The sequence below is a fragment of the Canis lupus genome, chromosome 26, assembly GCF_048164855.1.
Source record: "Canis lupus baileyi chromosome 26, mCanLup2.hap1, whole genome shotgun sequence".
NCBI classification, from domain to species: Eukaryota; Metazoa; Chordata; class Mammalia; order Carnivora; family Canidae; genus Canis; species Canis lupus.
Window position 1 is genome coordinate 38,384,700 of NC_132863.1, and position 12,584 is coordinate 38,397,283.

General features: G+C 45.9%; 1 pseudogene; it reads left to right on the forward strand.

Moving 5' to 3' along the window:
• The first annotated feature begins 468 nt into the window (after window positions 1–468).
• On the forward strand, window positions 469–4,531 carry LOC140617799 (glutathione S-transferase P pseudogene; annotated as a pseudogene).
• The last annotated feature ends 8,053 nt before the right edge of the window (window positions 4,532–12,584 follow it).

Here is a 12,584-nt window from a genome sequence, read left to right on the forward strand (position 1 = left end):
ATCCCTGGGTGGCACAGCTATTTAGCGCCTGCCTTTGGCCCCGGGTGTAATCCTGGAGACCCGGAATCGAATCCCATGGGGGGCTCCCAGTGCATGGAGCCTGCTTCTCCCTCTGCCTATGTCTCTGCCTCTCTCTCTCTGTGTGTGACTATCATAAATAAATAAAAATTAAAAAAAAAAAAAAAGAGAGGACAGACTGAATTTTTTTTTTTTTAGGATTTTATTTATTTATTCATGAGAGAGAGAGAGAGGCAGAGACACAGAGGGAGAAGCAGGCTCCCTGCAGGGAGCCTGATGCGGGACTGGATCTCAGGACCCCAGGATCACAACCTGAGCTGAAGGCAGAGGCTCAACCACTGAGCCACCCAGGCGGCCCACAGGCTGAATATCTGCTACTCTGTGCTTAACTAGCTTGAGCCAACCGAAGGAGAAGGGAGCAGAATGGAAAGGCTCACAGACATTTCAGGCATGGCGGAACCAGAAGCTCCAGAATTATCAATGGAGTCATGCTCAGATTTGCCTGTGTTACCTTCCTTTCAAGCAGGTGACAAAGATGGCCTTGTTGCTCCAGGCTGCCTGACTCTTAAACACCCCCGCCACCCTGGGGAGTACTGCGGAGTTTCAGCAAAGGCTTGGGGGAGAGTCCTCATTGACCTGGCCTGGATGGCCTTTGCACTACTCACTATGTCAGGACAAGTTGTTGTTCTGATGATCCAGGACTGGGTGTGACATGATTCACCCTAGAACCAAAAAATATGGTCAGCTCCACCCAAACCACATGGTCAGAACTGGGGGTGAGTCGGTCCCCAAAAGATAGTTGGAATTCTGGACAGGTGCAAGCCACAATTGGGGGACCATGGACCAACTGCCTAGGTTTGATTCTTGCTTCCTTCACTTGCTAGCTCTGTGACCTTGGCCAAGTATTAAACCTTTCCACATGTCTTAATACATGTAAAACCTCCATTTTATACTGATCACAATAACAGTCCTATGTCCCTCCCTGGGCTGTTCAGTGGTGTAAATGAGATGAATCTGGTGAAGTGCTTAGAGGGGTGCCTAGTGCACCATCAGCAGTCATTAAATTACCACTATGATCACACATGTGCTGCTGAGCCATCTCGTTACCCATGCCACTTTGGGGACAGCAGGAAAACAGATAATAAAAACATGAATTGCTGGCCTAACAGGAGTGTGGAAGCAACCATGAAGAGGAAGAGACAGCCCTGGGTCTTCTCGGGTGACTAGCTCATGAACATCCGCAGTGCCTCTACTTCTCCCATCAGAGCATCCGTCACTAAATTATAATTGCTCAACCCCACACTATAAGCTCCGTCTCTGACTCTTGGTGGTTATGGGTTCTGAAGTTCAGGCAATTTTAGAAAAAGAATACAAAGCTGTAAATATTAAATAGTTAAAGTATTTATTGACAGAGGGGAAAAAATAGCTCATCTCAAATTACTGGATGCTTGGAGAGTCAGGACCCTTACTTCTGAGATCTCTTTAGACAATTTACATAGAAAAGCTTCCGGATGGTACCCTTGTTGCCCCTCACTGACCCTGAAGCACTCTAGAACTCCTAATACCTCCCAGTACTGGTAAATCATGGTAAACCTGCCTTTGGACCCAGTAAAGATTTTCAATAAATGTCTGCTGAGTGACTAATTGGTCAAATAACTACACCCCAAATTAATAATCTTCACGACGGACAATACACACCCATAGGGCTAAACGCCATATGCTTTTTTATTTCCTTTAAACAACAAAGGTTTTGAGAAATCTCCTCTCCTTAAAGGCAAAGATCCCGCCCACCTGATTTTGAGGCCTCTGAAATGAGATGACCTGGATTAATGTCTGGTTCTGGTCAAATTACCTCCCTTCCCTGAGCCTGTTTCCTCCTCTACACAATGGGCATCATTGAAAGGAATAAATGAGAATCATCTCAACCATGTAAGTGGTTTCACACAATGCCTAGAATAGGTGTCTAATACATGAACTTCTGTTGTTTTTTTACTCTTCACTTATTTATGGGGCTAGGTCATACTTATAAAAACTACACAAGGTTGAAAAATCAGTCTCTCTTTCCCTTGTTCCTTTCCCCAACCACCTCCTCTCCCCGAGACACACCACAATTGTGGGTTGCAAAATAGTTTCAAATTTACAGAAACATTGCAAGAATAATTCTAAGAATTCCAGTATACCCATTATTCACATTCACCAATTTTGAAAATATTTTGCCATGTGTGTTTTATCATCCTCTCTTTCTTCATGTGAATATATGTATTCATTATTAATATTTATTTTTCTGAAAAAAATTATTTTTCTGGGGGCGCCTAAGGTGGGTCAGTCAGTTAGGTGTCCAACTCTTTTTTTTTTAAATAGACTTTATTTATTCATGAAAGACACAGAGAGAGTCACAGAGACATAGGCAGAGGGAGAAGCAGGCTCCCTGCAGGGAGCCTGATGCGGGACTGGATCTCAGGACCCCAGGATCATGCCCTGAGCCAAAGACAAGGCACTCAAGCACTGAGCCACCCAGGTGTCCCAGGTGTCCAACTCTTGATTCGGGCTCAGGTCTTGATCTCAGGGCAGTGGGGTCAAGCCCCTCAACAGCCTCTGCACTCAGCAGGGAGTCTGCTTGTCTCTTTCCCTCTGCTCTTCCCCCCACTCATTCTCAATCTCTTTCTCAAATAAATAAATAAAATCTTTTAAAATGTATTTATTTTTTTCCATTTGCAAATAGATTACATATATCATGCACCATTTACCCCTTAAAATTTCAGCATAATACTTCCTAAGAACAAGGTATTATTTTATATAACTAAGCATGGTTACCAAATTCAAGAAATTTAACCTTGATATAATCCTGTAATCTACCACCCATATTCCAGTTTTGTCAACTGATGCAATAATGTCCTTTACATGATTATTTCCCTCTAGGACAGGATCCAGCTCAAGACCATGTTTTGCACTGTGTTATTATGTCTCTTCAGTTTTCTTTAGTCTGGAATGATTCCTCAGCTTTTCTTTGTCTTCTATGACATTAACATGTTTTAAGAATACAGTCCAATTATTGCATAGAATGTTCCTCATTTAGGATTTGTCTGCTTCACATTGCTGTGAAACAAATTACCCCAAATTCCTACGGAACAAGAATTCAGAAAGGGCATAGTGGAGAAGCCTGTAATAATATCAGGCTTATTCATTCATCTGTCCAGCTGTTGATGCTGGCTGCTGGCTGGGGCTTAGCTGGGTTTTGGTCTGAACATCCACATAGGGCATCTCCATGTGTCCTGAGCTTCCTCACAATATGGTGGCTGGGCTGGAAAAGGCAAGCATCCAAGTAAGAGAGAAAGAATGGAAGGAGCTATATTGCCTTTTATGACCTAGTCTTGGAGGTCATGCACTAGCACTTTCACTGCCTTCTATTAGTTGAGAAAATTATTGTGTTCGGCCCAGGTTCAAGGGCAGGGAACATGGACTCCACTTCTGCAGGAGGCATGTCAATGTCACAGCGTAAGAAAAGCACTTGGGAGGGATAAATACTGGTGTGATCATTTTTGCAAAATACAAAATCATTTTTGCAAATGATTGGTGTGATCATTTTTGCAAAATCTGCTCCAGTTTGATTCAGGTTATGCATCCCCAACTGAAATATGACTTAAGTGGTGTGTCTTTCTCAGGGAGTCACATTTGGGGAGACATGTCCTTCACCTCTCCTTGATGATGTGGCTTTTGATCTCCTGGTGAAGGTATAGCTCTCGTTAAAATTGATACATAAGAGCTCTGCTGCCGCCGCCGCTGCCACTGCTACCGCCGCCACCACCGCCACCGCCACCCGCGCTGCAACCAGGCCACCCTACACCATCATCTACTTCCCTGTTCGAGGGCGCTGTGAGGCCATGCACATGCTGCTGGCTGACCAGGGCCAGAGCTGGAAGGAGGAGGTGGTGACCATGGAGACCTGGATGAACGGCTCACTCAAGGCCTCCTGTCTATACGGGCAGCTCCCCAAGTTCCAGGATGGAGACCTCACCCTGTACCAGTCCAATGCCATCCTGCGACACCTGGGCCGCTCCCTTGGGCTCTACGGGAAGGACCAGCAGGAGGCGGCCTTGCTGGATGTAGTGAATGATGGTGTGGAGGATCTCCGCTGCAAATATGCCCTCCTCATCTACACTAATTATGAGGCAGGAAAGGAGGAGTATGTGAAGGCACTACCAGGTTACCTGAAGCCTTTTGAAATGCTGTTGTCCCAGAATGAGGGGGGCCAGGCCTTCATCGTGGGCAACCAGATCTCCTTCGTGGACTACAACCTGCTGGACTTGCTGCTGATTCACCAGGTCCTGGCCCCCAGCTGCCTAGACTCCTTCCCCCTGCTCTCGGCCTATGTGGCGCACCTCAGCGCCAGACCCAAGCTCAAGGCATTCCTGTTGTCCCCCGAGCACGTGAACCACCCCATCAATGGCAACAGGAAGCAGTGAGAGCTTGTGGAACCCTGGGCAGGAAGCTGGGGGAGCTGCCTGACTTCCTTTCTCCCTGACCAATAAAATTTTCAAGTGAGAAAAAAAAAATTGATACATAAGCTGTTGGGGGGAAATGTAGAAGATCAATAAAATATTTTGTTCCTCATAAATTTCTCTGAGCTCTAAGATTAAGCATTCATTGTTAATTTTTTGCCTGAATCAGTCTGTGATGCTTTTAAAATATTATATATACTTTTCGGGGCACCTGGGTGGCTCAGTTGGTTAGGCATCTGCCTTTGGCTTAGGTCATGATCCCGAGGTCCTGAAACAGAGCCCCTCAGCAGGCTCTGTGCTCGGTGGGGAGTCTGCTTCTCCCTCTGCCCCTCCCCCTACTTGTGTGCACATGCCCTGTCTCTCAAATAAACAAATAAATAAAAATTTAAAAATATATGCTATATATTTTTGTTTATAGAAATATACACATTTGTTTGTTTTGTTTTCTTGTAAAGGAGTATCTTAGGCTGCATCCCATCTTGGTACAATATTTTCCAAGGTTATTTTTTATTCTTATAATGATGGGTCAGTATAATTTTAGTGATGGTTGCTGCTGCTCAAGCTCCTTTGCTGCTTCTCCTCATCTCTCTGACCTTGATCATGTTGAACGTGTTCCACAGCTCAGTTCTCAGACACCTTCCCCCAGCCAGACTCCTGGCTTCAAGTGGCATCTCAACATGACATCCTGGGATGCATGTTTTCAGCCCAAACCTCTCTCCTGAACTTCAGGATCAGATATTCATCTACCTCTTCCACATCTCCACTTAGATATCTAGCAGCCATCTCAAAAAACACACCCCAAATCCAAATTCTGACCTTCTCTCACCTGGCCAGTCCCTTCTTAATGTCTCATCCTATTTGGGCAGGCCAAAAATCTGAGCACCATGCTGGACTCCTCTCTGTCTCTCTTCCCTCACATCCATCCCAACCCATCTTTTTGATACCATCTTCAAAATACATCCAGAATCAACATGTCTCTACTGACACCATTTCTGGCCAAACCACTATCATTTTCCATCGGGATTTATTCCAGCAGCCTGCTCACTAGTCTCATTGCTTTTTTTTCCTCAGTAACTTACTCTCAAATCAAAAGCCAACATTAAGGTAGAACCAGGCCACATCCCTTCCCTGCTTAAATCCCTCTAATAGCTGCCATCTCACTTGGAGAAGAAGCCAAAATCCTCACCTTGGCCCACGAGGACTTGAGGGATCTGATGCCCTGCAACTTCTCTGACCTGAGCTCACCACTCCTCTCTGGCTGGAATGTTTTCTCCTACATGGCCCATATCTTCTCCTTCTTCAGGTCATTGCTTAAATATCCCCTCCTCAGGGAGGCATTCCCTGAACAAAAATTGCAACCTCCCCAAACATGCCTTACATTCCATACCCCCATCTCTGCTTCATTTTTCTCCATAGCACTGATCACCATCTAAACCTCCACTAACAAGTCAGCTCAGAGAGAGTGGAGAATACCTCTGTTTCTACACTGGGCACCCCCAGTACCTAGCACAGTGCCTGGAAGGTGCTCGGTTAATATTTATTGCCTAAATGAATAAATGAAGAATGTAGCATCTTTGTACCAAACACAAACTTGCCTAGAGCTATATGTATAGTGGGCACCCAAAATGAGTTTGAATTCATGAAATAAAAAATGAATAGCATTAATCCCACTTATGAGATCAGTGATTTGAGGCTGCTGTTCATAGTGACTTATTGAAATTTCCCTGTCTAAATAAGTCTGTCCTACAGTCCAGGAGCTGATAACATGGGCAGTCAGGCTGGCTGGGACCAGATTGGCCCCAGATGTGGTTATCAGGCCACATCACAGGGGGAAGGGGGATTTTTTGGCCAGAGGTTCCAGGAGTGGAGCATTTGGGGAAGCTGATGCCTGTACCTTGGAACGAAACAGAAACTGCAGTGGCTGGCAAGGAAGGATGCCTTCACCTCTGCCCCTTGACCCCTCAGCCACCAACGGCTTCCAATAGACCACAGATGCCTTATGGAAGAAACTTTTTGTTGAAATGTAATATACATACAGAAAAATGCACACATAAGTGATAGCTCAATACACCTTCACAAAGGCAGTGCACTAAGGTAACCAGTCCCTAGACCAAGGAACAGAATATACCTGGTTCCTTAGAAGACCCTTTCCAGTCTCTGCCACCACCCTCAACAGTAACTATAACCCTGATTTCCAACACCAATGGTTATTTTTGCCTGTTTTTTCACTTCACGTAATGGCATCATCCAGCACTAGTTCTTTTATTACTTCTTTGCATGACATTATGTTTGCAGCAATGGCCTTTTGACCTCACCTCTTCTCCAGAAACTCCATGTGAAAGGGGAACCTAATAACTCTGTTTGGCTGGTTTCAGCGTACCAGCCATTCCTTGAAGCCTCAAAACCATTCTGTGGGATGCAACTGTTATTGCTTCCAAGTCACAGACTAAGGCACGGAGAGCTTAAATAATTTGTTCAGCTACGAAGTGAAGAGTCTGTATTTGAGCCCAGGTCTATCTGACCTCTGAGTCATTTTCTTATATGTTACCTACACATTTCTTATTGATAAAATGACCATTTATTGAACACTCGCTTAAGCTGAACATTGTGCTTGTGCTTTATTTGATTTTCCCAGCCCTTGAATGAGGAATATACCTTTATCCCTGCTTCACAGATGATGAAGGCGGGATTCAGGGAGGTTAAGTAACTTATCTAAAGTTGCACAGCCCAGGAAGGCACGAGAATAAAGATTTAAACTTTATTCCTAGGTGCAGGTAGGGCACCTGGGTGGCTCAGTGTTTGAGTGTCTACCTTTGGCTCAGGGCATGATCCGGGTCTGGGATGGAGTCTCATCTCTCATCACATCGGGCTCCCTGCGAGGAGCCTGCTTCTCCCTCTGCCTGTGTCTGCCTCTGTCTGTGTGTCTCTCGTGAATAAATAAATGAAATCTTTAAAATAAAAGCAAAAAACAAACTTTACTGTATTGATTCCAAAGTCCAGTGCAGGGTGGTGTCAGGACCTAGCATTTATGTGCATCTTTCAAATATAACTACTGAGAGGGCGCCTGGGTGGCTCAATCAGTTAAGTGATTAAGCCGTCTGCCTTTGGTTCAGGTCATGATCTCAGGGTCCTAAGATTGAGCCCCGAGCTGGGCTCGCTGCTCAGCAGGGAGCCTGCGTCTCCCCCTCCCTCTGCCACTCCCCTGGTGCTTGTGCTCACTTTCTCTCTCTCTCTCTCTCTCTTTCAAATAAATAAATAAAGACAGAAGCCAGGTTGCCGTTGTCAGAATGAGTGACCTTGGACAAATTCCTACCCGTCTGGGGTGTGGTTCTCATCTCTGCATGGTGGTGGGAGAGTGTTGGACGACATCTGTCCTCTTGGTGTTATCTACTCAGAATCAAATTCCCAATCTCTGGTAACAGCACCCAAAAGCCCCCTTCTCTACTCCCTAACCCTGTGAAGCATGTGGGGCAAACTCCATCCTTGGCTCCAGGGCAGGCCAGGTGCCCTAAGCTGGCCAAACAACACCTCACCCCTCTGCCCACAGGGATTGGTTCAGGGATGGGCACACACCCCACGTGGACCAGTAAGCCAGTCCTCGGGTTTTAGAATCACTGGCATTGCCCTGTTTTCTTTCTGCTGTTCTGGAAGAGTGTGATGAGGGCCTGAAGTTCAAGGTGACCACTAGGGAGACAGTGAGACTCAGCTCTGAGAACTGACGAACCCCTGAGTCTAGCTAGCTGTACCTGAAGCCAGAGCATCCTTGTACATGTTATTCTCCCGGAGTCCATATGGCTCTGTTTTGGCTGACGTCACCATGGCAGATGATGTTGCATAGCAGATGATGTTGGTCCTCTGCCCAAATCCCCTTGGCACTTGTCATGGTGATGCTCAACGACCTGGCGGCTGCCAATCTCCAACCCCGGGGCTCTCTGTCAGAGGCCTTTGTTCCCACATGAGAATAATATTAACAGGCTAAGAATGCGGGGGGCCCACTGTCCCTATGAGCAGCCTTACCAGGACTGACAGGAGCTGGTGGATAAATACCCCTATTCCCCTGAGCCTCGGGTGGATGATTCTGAGGACCATTCTACTCTGAGTCCTGGAGTTCCACAGAGGGGCTTGAGCTTCAGTAACCTACCTCATTATTGCTTCTTCTCTGCCCTGTCTCACTCCCTGCTTCCCCCACCAGGGATCCCACCTGCGATGATCATGTTGTAAATAAATTCTTCGCACACACATCCTTGTCTCAGATCTGCTTCTGTGGGAACCCAACCTCAGCATTTCCTAAAATCACTTTCTGGGGATCCCTGGGTGGCGCAGCGGTTTAGTGCCTGCCTTTGGCCCAGGGCGCGATCCTGGAGACCCGGGATGGAGTCCCACGTCGGGCTCCCGGTGCATGGAGCCTGCTTCTCCCTCTGCCTGTGTCTCTGCCTCTCTCTCTCTCACTGTGTGCCTATCATAAATAAAAAATTAAAAAAAAAATCACTTTCTGTACTCACAGTCAAAAGTGCTCTGGCTGACACATAGTTCAAGCATTCTTTGGACACATTTGCCTCTTAACAACTTGCTTTTTTCAGCTGTTAAGCAGCGCACACACTGGCCTGCTGGTATACAAAGCAGAAAGGGCCCTGAGAAGAAAAAAAATGCCCCTGGCTGGCCCTGGGACAGCTCAGTGACCCATCTCGCCTGTTCCCTTCTCACTTCAGCCTTTCCCTGAGCCCATGCATGCTGAGGCCCTAGCCAGCCCCACCGCACCCGCACCCCCACCCCTCCTCTCCCTCCTCCCCGCCGCCCCAGATAGGGTCCCAGCTCCCTCGCAGACTCTCTTTCATGTGTAAGACCTCACTGTTCTGTCCTGCCAGTGATAAGACATTCTACGGTCTTCACGCCCCTGACCTTTGTAGGAACAGTACACATCCAAGGCCTGTCACGTTACCTCTGGGGATAAAAGCAACGGGAACAGGAAGGTTCTTAAGAGGTCACCATTCATTCATTCATTCATTCAACCAATATCCATGGAGTGCTTATGTACTGAATTGAAAACAATAGAATCAATTAGAGCCAGCTTAAGCAGAAAGGGATTTATTAAAGGTTTCAAGAAGTACCCTGATGCCAAACAACCATAAATGGCATAGATAGAAGCACCAGAGCCAGGAGAAATACCCACTCTCATTGCTGAGCTGTTCCAACAGAAATGTCACTACTGCCTGCTACCTCAACTCAGGACTCAAGCAGCTAGGGATTGGCTGATGGGACCCCCCCCCCCCCCCACTATTCCCTAGAAGGACCAGATACTCCTACCATTGTGCTTGCCTGAAGATGTCACAACTTGGCATCCCAAAGCTTGTGTTTGTCTCTAGGGCTTCACCAGGGTATCCTAGGTCACATAAATCACTCCTGTTTGTTGCAAGGATGTCTGGGAAATATATTTTTTCACTTTTTACCCTTTGTAGTACAGGAAACCATGTTAGAATGGGATTGGGATAGAGTAGGATAGGCAGGTCTGTAGTGCCTGTCATAGGCTCACAACAATGATAAAGTCAACATGAATGAAATAATTCCAGGAGGGGAAAGCATTATTTAAGGGAAATTTTAGAAATTATGAGAACATAGACTAGGAAGATTTAATCCTTTCCAGTAGGGTCTCCTGAAAGAGGTCTCACTGTATGTCACTTGTGAAGGGCTAACCAGGTAAAAGAAGAGCAGGAGGGAACAGCATTTCAGGCAAGGGGCAACATCTTGTGCAAAGGTCCAGTGGCAGGAAAGGTGAGAGTTGTGGGAGGAATTGAGAGAAGGCCAGATGGCTGGAGGACAGTGAACAAGGGGAAACAGGGGGGTAAGAGGTAGATGGGTGAGAAGGGAACAGCCCCTGACTTTGTAGTCCATGTCAAGAAGTTCAACTGTCTTCTAAGGGCAATGTGACCCACCAAAGACACATGAGCAGGGCAGTGACATAATAACAACTGCTAACATTTATTGAACACTTATTCATGACAGACCTTTTTCTAAGCTCTTGACATTATCACTTAGTATCTATTTGAAACAATTCTATAAATCAAGCTCTACGGAACAAGAGCAAGTTTCTCAGACTTCTCTCTATGCCTCAGCTTCCACATATGCACAATGGGGCTAATAAGAGAACTTACCACAAAGTGTTATTATGAGGATTATACTGAATATTTGGCACGTGGGAAACTATGCTTTTTCAACCATTATTCTCATCGTACACATGAAAAAGCTGAAGCCCAGAGAGATTAATCAACTTGCCTGATGTCACAGAGTTTATAAGCAACAGAATGGTCAGAAAAGGGACAGGAGGATAGGAGAGCTGGTGAGGACAGAGGAGCTACATCTTTATCCTAGGACCAATGGGAACCATGGCCTGCCCATCGGGATCCCCATGGTCACTCTCTGTTCTGACTGGTGGGTGCCTGGATCGTGCCAATTGATAAATCTTTCAAAATCACCCCTGCTATTACATAGACATGAAATAAAATGTCTTGTGGCTTTACCATTTACATAAACAGTCTTGTACTAAGAATTTGCTTTTGAAAGTTTTTTTTCTCATTCAACATCATAAAGACCTATTTCAATCTAGATTATTCATTTTACTGCTCACTGGAATTCCTTTACGGGAGTATGTCACTGTTTACTTACCCACTGACACCTATCCAGTTGACTCCACTTCTGGCCTATCATGGGGTGAAGCTACCACACCCACACCCATCTTCTTCTAGAGCTTCTCTAGGGTGGATATCTGGAAATGGGGTGACTTTCACACAGAGCATGCATTTCAGTGTGCCAAACCACAGTGTACGAGAGTTCCCATTTCCCCACTTCCTCACCAATAATAATACACCACTATCATATATGGCACTGATTATGTGCCAGACACTCTCTGGCATTTAACATGAAATAACTCCTGTAACCCTCCCAGGAAATTTTGAGGTAAAAACAATTATCATTCCCATTTGATAGATAGAGAAATGGAGGCACAGAGAAGTGGAGTAACTAGCCCCAAGTCACTCAGCTAGGAATGGCCAGAGTGTGGTGTGAACCCAGAGAGGCCGTTAACCACTCTTCTGTCCTTTGGTATTTTTTAATTTTCAAATTCTTGTCTCTGGCTGTGAAACATCAGTAAGTTTTTGAACTTTCATTGCCTACTTTGGAGAGACCTTGAGGATCTTTCCATCCATTTGTTGGCGAGTCAGGTGTCCTCTTTGGGGGAAAAAATGCCTTTTTTAGCCTTGGCTGCTCCTGAATTTCTGATCTTTGAAGCAGATGATCCTGGAGTCCAGAACTCCAGGCAGAGCTTGGCAGAGGATAGGCTCTTGGTAACAATGTCCTGGACCAAACTGGCAGAGTCCCACACCCTCTTCTCCTCCCAGAAGCTTCATGGTGATTACTAATACATCTGCTTATATTATTGGCCTGTCATCTGTGTGCTCCCTGGCCCCAAACCCACTTTCTCCTCTGTGATCTAACTATGGTTTATCTCCCCTATATCCTCTCCTTGCTTCTTGTGAACTCCACTGGGCGCCCTCCTGTCCCTTTAGTCAGCCAACTTCACTCTCATCTCAGGGTCTTTGCACGTGCTATTACCTCTGCCTGGAACACTCTTCCCATGGCAACTCCATCTCATTCTTCAGGCCTCAGCTCAAATGCCACCTCCTCAGAGAGGCTTTCCTGACTAGCCATGGACTATCCAGCTTACACAGCTGGAGTATGGGTAAGATTTTTGAATTTTGTTAGCTTACTATGTGACTATATTGCCATTTTTTCTGAAGTGGTGATGTATTCCCTACATGTATTTTTTTTTTTTTTACTCAAATTTAAAATTAGGAGCCAACCCTGAGAGAGGACAGGTGAGTTTGAGGCTCTATTTTCCAATCCTCCTGGTTCAACACTTCAGCAGGATTGAAACAAGACCCCAGCATTTTGCAACCTCCAGGATTTCCTTACTCCCCACTCCTACCCCCATTCCCTTCCACCTGACTACTGTCTGCCCTTGGCTCTGAATCATAAACCTAAAAGCAAAGCTTCAGATCCAAAAGCCTATCTGCT